Source organism: Rana temporaria, chromosome 7 (genome assembly GCF_905171775.1).
Source record: "Rana temporaria chromosome 7, aRanTem1.1, whole genome shotgun sequence".
NCBI classification, from domain to species: Eukaryota; Metazoa; Chordata; class Amphibia; order Anura; family Ranidae; genus Rana; species Rana temporaria.
In genome coordinates, this window is record NC_053495.1 from 188,555,210 (window position 1) to 188,572,299 (window position 17,090).

Here is a 17,090-nt window from a genome sequence, read left to right on the forward strand (position 1 = left end):
GCCAATTATGTTGTATCTCTGGCTGAATATCAGATAATTGCTAGCTTTTAGATGCAAGATCATAATTACATAGATTAACAGTGAGCGGCACAAAACAAAGTTGGGTAGATGAACTTTGTTTTAATTAGAGGAATATCTCACATCTTGACGAGGGTTATAAACAATTAGGCGTGCAATCTTTTTTTTTCATTAAAGAGCACCTGTCATTTTAGAGATTGATAGATTGATCTTAATATATATATTTTTTTATGTTAGTGTGTTTTTAAAGTGTTACTTAAAGCGGTTGTAAACCCACATCAATTTTTTTATTTATTTTTACTCCTGCAAGGCAAAAGTCATAATGAGCTAATATGCACCGCATATTAGCTCATTATGAAATACTTACCTCAGAACGAGGTGTGTAGAACTTACCTGGTCCACGCCGAGCGAGATGTCATCTTGCTCCGGCGTGTCTTCCGGGTATCGCCGCTCCAGCGCTGTGATTGGCTGGAGCGGCGATAACGTCACTCCCACACATGCGCGCAGGAGATTTAAATTCGGCAAGGTCCGGCGGCGGCCGGTCCTTTTGCCGTAGATCCCCCCTGCGCATGCACCACTGCAATCAGCGGCGCATTGCGAGGGGAATATCTCCTAAACTGTGCAGGTTTAGGAGATATTCACCTTACCTACAGGTAAGCCTTATTATAGGCTTACCTGTAGGTAAAAGTTAAAAAAGTGGGTTTATAACCACTTTAACCCAGGACCCCGCATTCACTATATCTGGTCTCCCACAGAACATGGAAATGCAAATATTTTAGTAAATATAAACTGCTACAGTGCCTTGAAAAAGTATTCATACCTCTTGAAATCCTGTATAATAAAAATCTTCCTCTGTATGCCTTTTGCTGCTTCCCATGTGGCAGGATTGGACTGGGCAGAGCCTTCCCCCTTTTTATATGACACAGGGAAGAGGGCAAAGCCCTGCAAAAAAGCCCGGAAGCCATCAGAGATAGAATTAACCCTTCCCTAACCTGGGCCGACTAGCTGGCTCACTAACATGATACATTCCCCTTGCAGCCAGCTGATTTCAGCCTACCTACATGCCTCCTTCAGAGTGATTTCTGCAAATCAAGGCACTCTAATATTTGCACAACTCTTCCCAAGAGCCACCCCACTGCTTGCACCAGGGAAGGGGGGCTCTTGAGTGGAAGACTGAGGAAGAATGCAATGTTTTTTCAGAAAGCTACTAGTGTCAGCCCCTTCTACCAGCCATGATCTGCTTGATTGCCTAGATGCAGGGATCTCCAAACTACGGCCCTCCAGCTGTTGCAGAACTACACTTCCCATGAGGCATTGTAAAAATCTGCCATTCACAGACATTACTAGGCATGATGGGAATTGTAGTTCCTGAACAGCTGGAGGGCCATAGTTTGGAGACCCTTGGCCTAGAGAAGTACAGACTGCAGCTGAAGCTGAAAGAGGCTTCTTACCACGTGATCATTGCGTGAACCAGGAAGTGCCGGTAAACGGCTTTCCTCGGTTCACTCTGACAGGGAGAGCCGATCTGTGGCTCTCCTTGTCAGAGGGAGGGTCTGTGCTGCTAATCAGCACATTGATTATCAGCACAGCCCCCATTAAAAGATGCCAATCAGTGCCCAACACCTGCCAACCTGTCCCCTAATAAATGCCTGTCATTGCCCAAAAAAGTGCCAATCAGTGCCCTATCAGTAATGCCTGTCAGTGCCCCATCAAAGTGCCAATCAGTGCCACTCAGTAATGCCTGTCAGTAGCTCCTTATCAATGCTGCCTAGCCAGTGTCACCTATCAGTGCCCATCAGTGATGCCTATCAGTGCCACCTATCAGTGCTGCCTATCAGTGTCGCCTATCAGTGCCCATCAGATTTTTTTTCTTTAAATTGTCGGTCTTTTTTCGTTTATAGCACAAAAACTAAAAACCACAGAGGTGATCACATACCACCAAAAGAAAGCTCTATTTGTGGGAAGAAAATGATAAAAATTTTGTTTGGGTACAGTGTTGCATGACCGCGCAATTCTCATTCAAAGCGTGACACAGTGCTGAAAGCTGTAAATTGTCCTGAGCAGGAAGGGGGGAATGTGCCAGGTATGGAAGTGGTTAAACTTGTGCTACATCCACAGACAGCAATTTAATAAGCAAGCGGCCACAGCAGAACCATGCCATGAAAGTGGAAAAGTGGCTGCCCTCTAACAGCAACCATTGGGGTGGATTCAGCAAGCAATTACGCCTGCGTATCCATAGATACGCAGCGTAATTGCTAAGTAGCGCCGGCGTATCGACTTTCTGTATTCAGAAAGCTCGATACGCCGACTGTAGCCTAAGATGTGACTGGCATAAGGCTCTTATGCCGTCGTATCTTAGGTTGCATTCTTACGCTGGCCGCTAGGTGGCATTCCCGTAGTGGTCAGCGTAGAGTATGCAAATTGCATACTCACGCCGATTCACAAACGTACGCGCGCCCGGCGTTCGAGTTTTACGCCGTTTGCGTTTGTCGATTTCTGCGTAAGGCTGCTCCTGCTATTAGGAGGCGCAGCCAATGGTAAGTATACACGTCGTTCCCGCGTTGCGATTTTCGAAATTTACGTTCACGTCGAAGCAAATGACGTCATTGCGACGTCATTTACCGCAATGCACGTCGGGAAATTTTCCCGACGGAGCATGCACAGTACGTTTGGCGCGGGAACGCGCCTAATTTAAATGATCCACGCCCCCTACGGGATCATTTAAATTACGCCGGCCACTTTTACGAAACGCCCCCGCAAATTACGGAGCAAATGCTTCGTGAATGAAGCGTAGCTCAAGTAATTTACGGAGGCGTAGCGTAAAAACGGTACGCTGCGCCGCCGTAGTAGTGCGCTCCCCTACTTGAATCTACCCCATTGTGTATTGATCCATGCGGCTCGGTACACTACACCTGTCCAGGTATTTAGGAGGCGCTTGTCAGAGGTGAGAGCCACCAGCCCATCGCCGCCCTCTACTGGTAGAGTAGGTGTAGTGCTCATACATAGGTGAGCGGGTAGGAGCGGGATCGGTCCTTAGCTCTGTGTGAATCACTTTTCCGTTTTCCCCGCCAGGAATGTTGTTCTTACAAGTGTGACTCAGATTTTCTTCTTATGTTAGTGTCAAGCTGTCAGCACAGCATGATTGCCTCTCTCCTGTGTGCATGCCTTTCTTATTTCTACTTCATGTTTCTCAAAAACAAGATCCTAACAACCCCATCACTTACCAACACAGCCGGGATCACAAGAGTATGGAAAATAGAAAAATTCTAATATAGAAATGCAAAATCAACAATTAGCGAAAGAGCAATGATACAAAAAAAAAAAAGAAAACACTTTTTCCAAACTAAGTTTACTGTTGTTTTTATAATTGAAGCCTAATTAAATGGGTTGATCAAATCAGCTAAATGCAGTCCGGTGTATACAAAGAAAAAGTGTGCAAGGTTGTTTTCTTTAAAAAGCAGCCACATCCCTGCCAATAGCCAGAAGCCTTGCTCTCTTTGTGGAAGCAGTGGTCTCTCTGCAGAGGTCTGGCACACTCTACTGAGTCAAATCTTTGCAGTCAGTAAAACTAGACGTGTGCATTCGTTTTCATCTGAATGCATTTTCGTCCGAATTTCGGGTGTTTTCGTAATCGTTTTAACAAACGAAAACGAATGCGCAGAATCCGAAAGATCCAACATGAAAAAAGTTTTATTTTTGTTTTCATTGCTACAACAGTTCGATATAGATAGAAGAATGTCCTTATTTCTTCTGAGAAATCCTCACTTTCTGTTCTTCTGTCTGTAACTCCACACAGTAATGCAAGGCTTTCTCCCTGGTGTGGAAAAAGCCTCTTGAGGGGGGAGGGGGCGAGCAGGAGGGTCAGGACTAGGGTCGCACCTTTTCTTCAAGTCAAACCTGAACACTTTAGCGGCACAAAGCATTTTTTTAAATGCATACAGTATATTTTGCTAAAAAAAACATTTCTAATTATATGAAGTTAATGCCAAGAGTCTCCCTTAACATACCGTGTTTCCCCGAAAATAAGACCGGGTCTTATATTAATTTTAGTCACAAAAAACACACTAGGGCTTATTTTCAGGGTAGGGCTTATTTATTTACGGTATGTACATTGAACAACATTTAAACAACATTTTTTCAAATACCGGTACAGTCAACTACATTTTCCTTTGAACCATTGGTCCTAATCTCTCATTTACAGCAAGTCTGTCTGGCTGGTTGTTGCTTTAATAAAAATCCTGTTCCTTTAATGCATGATAAACAACACAGTGTTTGTGCTGTGTCATTTATCCCTCTCTATTTTCTGTTAAAATCTGAAAATGTCCTCTGTCTTCCCCTCAGGTACCCCCCCCCCCCTTATCAAGTCAGGAGTCTCCGTTTTTTAGATCATGTTTGGTACTGTGATACTGTGTCATATTGTGGTCTGAGGTTCAGTTTTATACTGGTATACCATTAAAAGTATGGGGTACGGTACCTGTTTTTTTTCTGCACTGAGATCTGAGGTGATGAGGAGTTCGGCTTTGGTGACGTCAGCCCGCTCCGTGCAGTGAAAAGGGAGGGGGGCGCAGACGTCAGCGGGAGGAGAGGAGGAGAAAGAAGAGCCGAGATTGCCGTTGACGTCAATGCGCTGAAGACGGCATCTGGAGGGAGGAGGGAAGAGAATAGCCGCGATCCCCGGCTGATGCGCTCACAAGAGGAAGCAGCAGCAGACATCAGCCGGGGGGAGAGAAGAGGACCTCCGGCGGGGCAGCAGTGGGTGCATACTTTGTTTTACATATACCGCAGCAAACAGAGACCTTTAGCCATCATTTAAATTTTTTTTTACTAGGTCTTATTATCGGGGTAGGGCTTATATTGCAGCCCGCCCCGATAATCCAGGTAGGGCTTATTTTCGGGGTAGGGTGTATTTTCGGGGAAACACGGTACAAGTCCACAGAGTTCCCCTTTTACATCTGAACTTGCAGAATTCCCTTTCACTGTAAGGGGAGACTCTTCAGACTCTGATGTAAGGGAGAACTCTGGGGACTCTGACATAAGGGATGCTCTGGGGACTCTGATTTAAGGGGGAACACTGAGAACTCTGATGTATGGAGCTGTAAAGGGGAAACACTGTGGCCTCTAGTGTAAAGAGGAACTGTGATATAAGGGGTGCGCTGAGAACCCTGATTTATCTTAGTGTACTCACTAAGGGTAGAAGTCAGAGGTGCAGATCGAGCCCTCTCTCCTCTCCCGTCTGTGTGTGTGTTGTGGGGGGGTTCGTTAGTGCTGGCTTTGGGCAGCATGAAATAGAGTGTAACAGACACTCTCAGCTTAGACAACTGCAGCCAGCAACCCTGCTGGGAAGCCATAGTCCAGTCTGAATAATGCGTCCAGGTTTCAGGCAGTCTGAAACCCAGACACATGATTCCAAACCCGAACTGTCCGGGTGAATCCCGGACAGGTGGCAACCCTAGTCAGGACACTCTACTTTGCAGATAGAGAAAGGAGCTGTGTGTTATAGTTAGCGTCCTGACACTTGTGCTCGCCCCCTCCCCCCTCAAGAGGCTTTCTCCACACCAGGGAGAAAGCCTTGCATTACTGTGTGGAGTTACAGACAGAAGAACAGGAAGTGAGGATTTCTCAGAAGAAATAAGGACATTTAAAAGCAAAATGGAAGGATGAGGTAAGTGAAGGAGGACTGCACTAAGGTAAAGGAAGCTGTTTAGGGGGATTTTTTTTTTTACCTTTATAACCCCTTTTATGTGAAACTTGTACATGCAGCAAAAATTGTATGAAAGTATTACATTTTTTTACGTTTTAAGAAGCTTTATTTATCGATTTTTCAATAACAAGTACAAAAACAGTATGGGCCAGATCCACAAAGATCTGCCTATCTTTAGGCAGGCGTAGCGTATCTAAGATACACTACGCCGCCGTAACTTAGAGCGTAGTTTCCGTATCCTGAAAGAATTTGCGCCGTAAGTTTTGGCGGCGTAGTGTAACTGTGTCGGCGTAAGGGCGCGCAATTCAAATGGATAAGATGTGGGCGTGTTTTATGGCAATTCATCTTGACCCCACGTAAATTAAAAAAAAAATTAACGGCGCATGCGCCGTCCGTTGGGGTATACCAGTGCGCATGCTCGAAATCACGTCGCAAATAGTCGACGTGAACGTCATTTATGCAAAGCCCTATTCGCGAACGTTTTAGGCAAACGACGTAAACGACGGAAAATTCGACGCTGTCCCGACGTCCATACTTAACATTGCGTACGCCTCATGGACCCAGGGGTAACGTTACGCCGAAAAAAGCCTTACGTAAACGACTTAAAAAAATGCGCCGGGCGGACGTACGTCTGAGGATCGGCGTATCTAGCTAATTTGCATACTCTACGAGGAAATCTACGGAAGCGCCACCTAGCGGCCAGCGAAAATATGCACCTAAGATCCGACGGCGTACTAAGACGTACGTCAGTCGGATCGGGCCCACATTCAGTCGTATCTTGTTTTGTGGATACAAAACAAAGATACAACGGGGCATCTTAGAACTTACGCGGCGTATCAATAGATACGCCGGCGTAAGTTCTTTGTGGATCTGGGCCTATGTATGAAAGTATTTAAAAAAAATCCTAAACTTAATACTGCAAATTATTTGAATTTAGAGGAGAGAAATCACTTTCATCATCTCCTCACTTTTAATGTTGACTTATGATTAAAAACAAAGGGCCAGATTCAGGTACATTTGCGGCGGTCTAACATATCCCATTTACGTTACACCGCCGCAAGTTTTCAGCGCAAGTGCTTGATTCACAAAGCACTTGCCTGTAAACTTGCGGCGGCGTAGCGTAAATGCGTCCGGCGCAAGCCCGCCTAATTCAAATGGGGCGTGTATCATTTAAATTAGGCGCGTTCCCACGCCAAACGTACTGCGCATGCTCCGTTTTGTAATTTCCCGCCGTGCTTTGCGCGAAATGACGTCGCACCGACGTAATCTTTTGAACGGCGACGTGCGTTACGTCCTTTCCTATTCACGGACGACTTACGCAAAAAAAAAAATTAAATTTGATGCGGGAACGACGGCCATACTTTAACATGGGCAGTCTTAATATAAGCCATTGAAATAGCAGCCGTAAGTATACGCCGGGAAAAGCCGACTAGCGACGACGTAAGAGAATGCGGCAAACGCGCGTACCTTCGTGTGAAACAGCTAATTAGCATACCCGACGTGGAAAACGACGCAAACTCCACCCATCGGGCGGCAAAGTATTACACCTACGATCCGAAGGCGTACGAAGCCGTACGCCTGTCGGATGGAAGCCTAAAGCCGTCGTATCTTGGTTTGAGGATTCAAACTAAAGATACGACGCGGCAAATTTGAAAATACGCCGGAGTATCAGTAGATACGCAGGCGTATTTCGACTGTGAATCTGGCCCAAACTTTTCCATCGCCCATCATTACATCAGACAGTGATACAAGAACGCTCTTTTTTCGCTGGGCCTTTAAAGCCGTTTTGCTGGAAAAATTCAGAAATGACAAAACAATTCATCAGCCGAGTGCGGATTATTTTATGAACTCCAGTTTCGTGAGGAGACGTGTCTCATAATCCATCTTGTGCGGCTCGTTGTATAATAGTCTTACACGAGCGCAGAGAATCACTTGCCATTTTTATCTTCCCGGAGCTCTACACCAACTGCGCTATGATGGATATTATCACTCAGAAACTTGCTCTGTATGAAGAAGATTTTCTTGCAAATATAAATATAATATTGAATAAAACCATTACTCCGCTGTGACTCTTCAGTCTTATTATTACGGCATAAAGAATCCGCTGAATCAGTAATGGCTTCATAGGACAATAAGTATTAGCGCAGCTTATGAAATAAGACGACTTCCTGGGTCTTCCATATCCTTTCCTGGCAAAATAAGAATATACAGTTTAACCGCTTAAGCCCCGGACCATTTTGGTGGTTAAAGACCGGGCCGCTTTTTGCGATTCGCCACTGCGTCGCTTTAACTGACAATTGAGTGGTCGTGCGACGTGGCTCCCAAACAAAATTGACGTCCTTTTTTTTCCCACAAATAGAGCTTTCTTTTGGTGGTATTTGATCACCTTTACTTTTTTTAATTTTTTGCGCTATAAACAAAAATAGTGTGGCAATTTTGAAAAAAATTCAATATTTTTTACTTTTTGCTGTAATAAATACTCTCGTGTCTGGCCAATCTCGTTTTTGAATGTTAATTTTCCAAGAGCCGTTTAGACACTTCCAAAATCACAAACGTTTCAAATTCGCCTTCATGATTAAAAAAAAGAATTGTTACATTCTGGGTCCCTCAGTGAGACCTACAAGGACCCATCCATGATGTCTGTGTGCTGGACTCCTTGCTCTCACTTCCTGCCTGTGGCCTCTGACTCAGGCCTCCTCTCTTCGCAGATGGTAAAGAAATGATATACAACAATATATAACAGTTTTTGTGTATACAGTGGAACTTTGGATTACGGGCATAATCCGTTCCAGGGGAATGCTTGTAATCCAAAGCACTCGCATATCAAAGCGAGTTTCCCCATAGAAGTCAACGGAAACAAAGATAATTTGTTCCGCCTTGACTTCTATGGTATGCAATACCGCATGTGGCCAGAGGTGGGGGGGGGGCGCTGGAGAGCCTCAGAAAGGCTCGGGGGCAGCTCCAATGAGGACATGAAAACAGAACTGCATTAAGGTAAAGAAAGCGATTAAGATAAAAAAAAAAAATCCTTTACAAACCCTTTAAACTTTAAGGGGATGCAGTATTTTTATTTACCTAATTTCAGCTCAAAAAATAAAGTAGTTGTTCCTGCAATAGAACCCAAATCTTTTTTTGCACCATATAACAATTTTTAAATAAAATAAATAAATACAAGTATGCCTAAAAGGGTGAACCTGGTAAAGAGACTGAATGCATAGCTCTGCCACTGAATGCCACTCTGTTGAAGTGTGATTTCTAGTCTTCTGGGAGGCAGTTAGAGAAATGTCAATTTCCTGAGTCCTCCACAGTGCTCAATGGCTCAATGATAGCCTGTGCTCAGAGGAAGCGGGTTAAATATTGTTATATGTCATTCAACCAGGCAGCAGGGCAATGATGTTGGCAATCATACAACCCAGAAGAGGAGCACAAGCTGCTGAAGGAGCAGATCTTCTGCGAGGTAACAGCGCTTGATTGAAGGTGAGTGCTGCAGAAAAAGCTTGTGGATTTTTATTTTAACAGGAGTTTTTACTAATTTAACAATGGACGATGGTCTTCACCATGACTTACACTCCATTTCTGTGTTCCAACTGTATGAAGAAAAGCTACCAGAGGCAGAATTGACCAACTAATGTATTATACTTACTTTGGCCTGTCTGGCATACACTGAGAAAACATCTGAATCCCCAAACTATCCTATTTTTGCCAGGAACATGAACCTTAGCCTGGGATTTAGATCCATGATTTTCGTCAACAAAATGGCATGGCTGGGCAAATGGGCGTACAGGTACGTCCCCTTTAATTTGCCGCTGTGTGGTCACGCACGCCACCAGCGGTGCGATTGCGACCCCATTGCAAGCTCCATGACCGTGCCCGCAGGACCTGCGGACTCGATGTCCCGCGATCGTGCCACGGAGCTGAAGAACGTAGAGATGTCAGTGTAAACACAACATCTCCTCGTACTTCCTAGTGACATGTCACTGATCGTCTGATCCCTGTCATCGAACAGTGACGTGTCTCTCTTAGCCACACCTCCTAACAGTTAGACTCACTCCTTAGAACACACGTAACCCCTTCAGTGCCCCCTAAGGCTCCATTCACATCTCAGCGACAAGCAACGCCGCGTACGTGGCGTATTTTGCCGCGGATAGTGTATCTTTTTTTTTGCTGTCAATGGGCGAACGCCAATGTCGCCTGAAAAAAAGGGTCCGGGACTTTTTTTCAGGCGACAGGCGTACGGCGTCTATGAGATGTGAACCATCTCCATGGACAGCAATGGGAATTTCCCCCTCTAGCGGCAGAAGCGTCCGGCGTCGGGCGTTTTGTCACCTAGATGTGAATGGAGGCTAAAGGTTAACCCCTTCACTGCCAGTGTCATTTTTACATGCATTTTTATTTCACTGATCGCTGTAAAAATTACAATGGTCCTAAAATGGTTTCAAAAGTGTCCGATGTGTCTGCCATAATGTCGCAATCACGATAAAAATCGCTGATCGCTGGCATTACTAGTAAATTTTTTTTTTATAAAAATGCCATAAAACAATCCCCTATTTTGTAGATGCTATAACTTTTGCGTAAACCAATCAATAAACGCTTATTGCGATTTTTTTTTACCAAAAGAAGAATACGTATCGGCCTAAACTGAGGAAAACAATTTTTTTTTATATATTTTTTGGGCATATTTATTATAGCAAAAAGTAAAAAATATTGCTTTTTCAAAATTGTCACTATATTTTTGTTTATAGCGCAAAAAATAAAAACCACAGAGGTGATCAAATACCACCAAAAAAAAGCTCTATTTGTGGAAAAAAAAGGACTTCAATTTTGTTTGGGAGCCACGTCGCACGACCGCGCAATTGTCAGTTAAAGCGACGCAGTGCCGAATCGCAAAAAGTGACCTGGTCTTTGGCCAACCAAATGGTCCGGGGCTTAAGTGGTTAAAAGAATGGGACAAGAATGGTACCAAGCCACAAAGACGGCTAGTAGACACAGATACTTGCAAACTATTTCCTTACTTATAAACAAAAAAGAATCCCTGAAATCTCAAACAAAAATGATGCCTTCATTCAAGCCAACCACTTTAGTAAATAATCAATTTATAATTGATTTAAATAAACCAGCATCACTCCCTAGATACAATGCTACTTATATCCTATTCTCCAACAAAGGAGGTGTTTTTGATTTTATCGGGTTATCATTTATTCCGCATCTTGCAGCTCTGGTACACTCAGATGGCTACAATCTTTCCCTCAAATGACTGTTCCTTCCCTACTAAAAAACATTTCAATATTCATGGAAAACACTTTCTGCAGCAAAATATATGTAATTTTTTTAGGTCCTTTCCACAGAACTTACATATTTCCATTGAGGTCTCAACAACTGGGATTTCTGAATTCTCCTAACTGTGTTAAAGCGGAGGTTCACCCAAAAAGCAAGTATATAACATTACATTCAGTATACCTCAAACATGTACAGTATGCCTTTTTTTTGGGGGGGGGGTATACATACGGTATTATCTGTATTTTCCTCCCAGCATCCGGGTACTCACTCCCGCGGGACTGGGCATTCCTGTGCAGTGCCGCAATGTCATCTGGGACTTCGCCCATATGATTGACGTGCCTGAGAAAAACTCCCACCGGCGGATAAGGCGCGTCATGACTTTCCGAAAATAGCCGAACTGCGAGTCGGGTCTATACGGCGCCTACACACCGACTAGGAGCCGTGTAGCGCTGACTGTGCAGGCGCCGTATAGACCCGACTCGCAGTTCGGCTATTTTCGGAAAGTCATGACGCACTTTATCCGCCAGTGGGAGTTTTTCTCGGGCACGTCAATCATATGGGCGAAGTCCCAGATGACATTGCGGCACTGCACAGGAACGCCCAGTCCCGCGGGAGTGAGTACCCGGAAGCCGGGAGGAAAATACCAATAATACCGTATGTATTGACAAGGACGCCTAATTCTATAACATCCTTTTTCCATCTTTCCATCTACTAAACGTTTCTTGCGTGGGAAACATGAGGAAAGACACGAGAGGCAAGTCCTTGCCACCTGCCTTAAACCCTAGCACCAGATGGTATAATGGAAACCCTTGCATTTGCAAAAGAACCCATCAAAGCAGATAACCTCCAATTCTGATATACTAGTACCTGCTTCAGTTTTTTTTTTTTTTTTTTTACATTACAGTCACTAATTGCTACAGGACATTCTCTTCAAGTTTTTCTAATACTGTGTTATCGTTCTCAGTATTATAAATGTCCATCTACAGTATGCAATGTAGACCACTGCCTCAATAAAAATGTTTTCCGATAAAATTAAGTTCTGCTTTAACCACTGTAGGAGAATAATTATCTGTGTTACCCATAATAACCACTCAGATTAACTGACATTCCTATCTTGTATATTTTGATATACAAAGTCTTATATACAGATCCCATTGCGGAGAAGGCCACCAGTCGCGCAGTGTGCAACAGGCGTCAAGACCAACCAAGTAGATGGCCAGATTTCAGTCACTTCCAGTTAGACTAATAGACCAAAATGACTCTTTTCACAAAGAAACTCTCTTTAAAGTAACCAGCTCGAAACTTCAAGTACTGATGGCATGAAGAACAAAGATTTCAGTGAGCAATACATGAATTCATGCAGAGCATCATGGGATGTCCTCTCATCTCTAGTGAAGATCAATGTGGACATGTAAAAGAGCATTGATCAAACACCTGCTATCTTTGCCTGAGCAGAAAAATATTGATATTCTATATGTTTGAACAAACCACATGATATATAATGACTTCATTGTACACAGCAAACATCCAGAAGAACACTAAGCACATTGCTAATATTAAATAAGTGTCTAATTTTATTAAAAAGAACCAGTAAGGGATGGGAATTTGTAATGATCTTCACTTATCGGTGGCTATAACAATGCAGCCTTCCCTCTTAGGAAAAGCTATTTGTGCTTTTATTTAATGGTATTTTCTTTTTGTCAGAACAGAAGTATTTACTCATTTCAGGGCTGTAAGGGCCAATTGGAAAGCTCACCAGTCTCATGTCTAAACCTAGATCACTGACACATTTTATGGACTGCTGGGCCTGCAGTGGCAAAACACTAGGTCACTTTAAAGACTAATTCCAGGAGTGTCTCATTTCAACGGTGCCGAGGTCCACTCAAAAACTGAAGCCCCAAGCAACAGACCACATGCTAGTCCTAGGTCAACTAGGTATGCACTGTCCAAAAGAAAAGGAGGATGTAGCAGAGGGGGCAGGGGGAACAAAGAGTATTGTATAATATTAATAAGGGAGAGACAGTCTTTTGAGATGTTCTTCTGCCGGCTATCGTTGGGGTCCTTTAAGAGTGTCTTTGCACTTACTGATATTCCCAGTTACCTTGCATGCAGCAGAGTTACAGTATAAATATGGTATAGTCTTGGCACAGGTGCAAGGTAGATGTGGTTCAGATGCGGTAAAGGTTTGGTATAATGCAGTAAACTGTTGGTATAGGAGCAGACTAGGTTTGGAATAAGTGCGGTATAGAGTGCAGTATGTGTGCCATTTAGACTGGGTACACTTTGTGTCCCGCTCTCAATGGCTCAGTCCCTGCTAGCAGTAACAGCAATGGGCGAAAAGCCCTCGCGATTCTGCAGTGACATTTCACTGTAGAAGGAGGGCCCCCCTTGATTTCTCCTTGAAAGCCTCCGGTGATCAGCGGTAGGAAGCAGAGGGTGAGTGGAAGCTCCAGTCTCCCTGCTACAGCGGTGCAGGTGCTGCGTTTTGAGCAGTGCTGCGCTGCCCCCAGGTTTCCTCAATCCCAGGCTCATGCTCAGCTCTGCTGATATGGTCTCCAGCTGGCAGGCAAATATCCAGATAGAGGTGCTCTCCCTCTAACTCCCTCAGTGCTGAGATGAAGAGCTTTGCGGGGCAGTTTAATAAAACTCATATCTCTACTCCTCCTATGGCACAGTACCTACTGGGATTTGTATTCTAGGAAATCTGTTCATCCCATTATATGGCTGCCATCTCAAACTACCACTCCCAGGCTTCTCAGCGCTCAGCATAGGAGTCTATGGGCTTGTTTGACTTTAGCTTTTCCCTGCTGGCCAGAAGATAATGGTGCAGGATAACATCATGTTCTCAGTAGCGGGAGAGAAGTATAAAGGGAAACGTCTCCTTCTCCATATTGCTGTAGCCCAGTACCTGGCTATAACAGCAACTCAAGATAATTACACTAGCTGGGCAGAAATGTATTGCCTTTTGCATGAATACACAAAAAAGGCTAACTACACTATATTGTCAAACATATTGGTATACCTGCTTTTACACGCACATAAACTTTAATGTCATCCCAGTCTTAGTCCTTAGGGTTCAATATTGAGTTGGCCCACCCTTTGCAGCTACCGGTATAACAGCTTTAAAGGGTCACTAAAGGAATTTTTTTTTTTAGCTAAATAGCTTCCTTTACCTTGCTGCAGTCCTGGTTTCATGTCCTCATTGTTCGTTTTTGCTTTGATGTTGCTGTAAATCCTCTCTGTTCTGGACACTTCCTGGTTGCCTGTTTCCTGATAACCACAGTACTGGGAGATTTCTCACGGTGGTCACTAATCAAGGAGCTGTGTGTAAAACGAAACTGGATTGGTGCTGAGGAGTTTTAGACAAAGTATCACTGCTCTCTATTGGCTGACTGCCCTCTAGTGGCTCTCTGTACATCAGAGAACCAGCAAACAACAGCAAAAACGAAACTACACTGCAGGCACATTATATGATTGTTTTTTTATCTATTTGTAATCATTTTTAAAAGGAATCAGTTAACTATTATGTCTCTATGCCCTGTAAACAGTCATTTCAGCTAAAAAAATTTTTTCCTTTAGTGACCCTTTAACTCTTCTGGGAAGGCCGTCCACAAGGTTTATGAGTGTCTATGGGAATGTTTGCCCATTCTTCTGGAAGTGCATTTGTGAGGTCAGGCACTGCTGTTGGACGAGAAGGCCTGGCTTGCAGTCTTCACTCTAATTCATCCCAAAGGTCATTTTGATGGAGGGGTGCATTATATTGTGGGGTTGTTTTTCAGGGGTTGGGCTTGGCCCCTTAGTTCCAGTGAAGGAAACTCTTAAGGCGTCAGCATACCAAGACATTTTGGACAATTTCATGATTACAACTTTGTGGGAATAGTTTAGGGATGACCCCTTCTTGTTACAATATGAGTGCACACCAGTGCACAAAGCAAGGTCCATAAAGACATGGATGAGTGAGTTTGGGGTGGAGGAACTTGACTGGACTGCACAGAACATCTTTGGGATGAATTGGAGCAGAGACTGCAAACCAGGCCTTCTGGTCAGTGCCTGACCTCACAAATGTCCTTCTGGAAGAATGGTCAAACATTCCCATAGACACACTCCTAAACCTCGTGGACAGCCTTCCCAGAAGAGTTGAAGCTGTTATAGCTGCAATGGGTGGGCCAACTCAATATTGAACTCGACAGACTAATGCCGCGTACACACGATAGGCTAAACCGATGAGAATGGTCGGATGGACCGTTTTCATCGGTCAAAACCGATCGTGTGTGGGCGCCATCGGTTAGTTAACCATCGGTTAAAAAAAAGGCAACTTGTTTTAAAATTTAACCGATGGATTCCTAACCGATAGGACAAAACCGATCGTTAGTAGGCACGACCATCGGTTAAAAATCCACGCATTCTCAGAATCAAGTCGACGCATGCTTGGAAGCATTGAACTTTTTTTCAGCACGTCATTGTGTTTTACGTGACCGCGTTCTGACACGCTCGGTTTTATAACCGATGGTGTGTAGGCACGACTGACCATCAGTCAGCTTCATCGGTTAACCGATGAAAGCGGTCCATCGGTCCGTTCTCATCGGATGGACTGATCGTGTGTACGCAGCATAAGGCTGGGGTGGCATTAAAGTTCACGTGCGTGTAAAGCAGGGGTGGCCAACCAGTGGCCCGGGGGCCACATGTGGCCCGCGGAGCCCTCTGATGTGGCCCGCGACCTCCTGCTCTGGAATGGTGGGTTGGCAAGCCCAGATCGCAGGTTGCGACCCGCCATACCACAGCAACAGTGTTGTAAATGAAGCTGGTGGTAGAGGAAGAAAGCGGCTGCGGAGAGGAGTCCCATAAGCCGATGCTTCCTCTACAGCACCGGCTTTTGCCACAGGCAGAGTCTATGGCAAAGTTCAGCTAACCCGCAGGATAGACACAGGTGCACTACGTTGCACCCACGGTGTGGGTAAACCGCAGCACATCAGTGTGAAAGCAGCCTTAGGCCCTTTTTCACACGACCAGCCCAATCAAATGGGACCCTCAATTCACCTCTACAGAGCGACAGATGTCCGTTTTCCCCCGCCTACCTCCAATCTGATAAACAGAAGGGAATTTGTCCCCTTCCATCTGGGCGGATCGGAGGGCCTATAGAGTATCCGTGATCTGTCATCCACCCGCTCCGCTCATTGTGGCCCTCGACTTGTTACCAAGTTGCTTAAGTGGCCCTCGCTCTTCAAAAGGTTGGGCACCCCTGGTGTAAAGGCAGGCGTCCCAATACTTTTGACAATATAGTATATATTTATATATATATATATATATATATATATATATATATATTTATATTTAAAAAATTTAATTGTGTCCACATCATTAAAAAGGCTCAATAAAGGCTATTACATGAAACAAGGACTAGTCAGTAGGAATCCAAGGCCGGAATTTTAATTACTGCTAGTTGAGTGTTGAGGGTTACGATCCCCCATCTAATTCTCAATAAACTGTCTCGCAATGCACATCCTAATTTAATGGAGCTGAAATTCTCAGCATTTTCCGTCTGTTTCATTTTAAGCATTGCGAGGAATATAAAAAAAGAGAAATAACCTTGGATTTTCATAAAATCTTTGGGGAATAACGTCAAAACAATCCAGCTCATCAGGGATGTTGAAGTTTCTGATAATTCATCACCAAGGTTCTTCCATCTGATTGTGAAGTAGCTATTGTAGGCTGTTGTGTCTGTCTCATGAAACGTCTTTTTTATTCTGAGTGAATTTACTACACAAATGTCAAGTTCTCTTGGCTGCTGCAATATGCTGAAATAGAGCCCCTACCCACCTCTTCTGGCACTGCTACCTTGGAGCCACTGGGCCAGATTCACGTAGATCAGCGGATCTATAGATCCGCTCGATCTACGTGATTTAAGATCCGCTCCCGCAAGTTTGAGAGGCAAGTGGCTAATTCACAAACCACTTACCTCCAAACTTGCGGCGGCGGATCCTAAATCCCCCGGCGGAATTCAAATTCCGCGGATAGGGGGAGTGTACTATTTAAATCAGGCGCGTTCCCGCGCCGATTTAAATGTGCATGCGCCGTCCGGGGAATTTCCCGGCGT

At 44.4% G+C, this 17,090-nt stretch overlaps 1 protein-coding gene and 1 long non-coding RNA gene across 2 annotated transcripts in view; one reads left to right on the forward strand and one right to left on the reverse strand.

The window, feature by feature from the left end:
* The window catches only part of ST6GALNAC5 (ST6 N-acetylgalactosaminide alpha-2,6-sialyltransferase 5), a 200,774-nt gene that overhangs the window by 103,979 nt on the left and 79,705 nt on the right, over nucleotides 1-17,090 (reverse strand). The gene's annotated exons all lie outside the window — the stretch shown is intronic.
* Nucleotides 8,934-12,594, forward strand: LOC120946007. The gene is made up of 2 exons (XR_005750641.1): nucleotides 8,934-9,196; nucleotides 12,133-12,594. It is a non-coding gene; the product is annotated as an uncharacterized LOC120946007 (long non-coding RNA).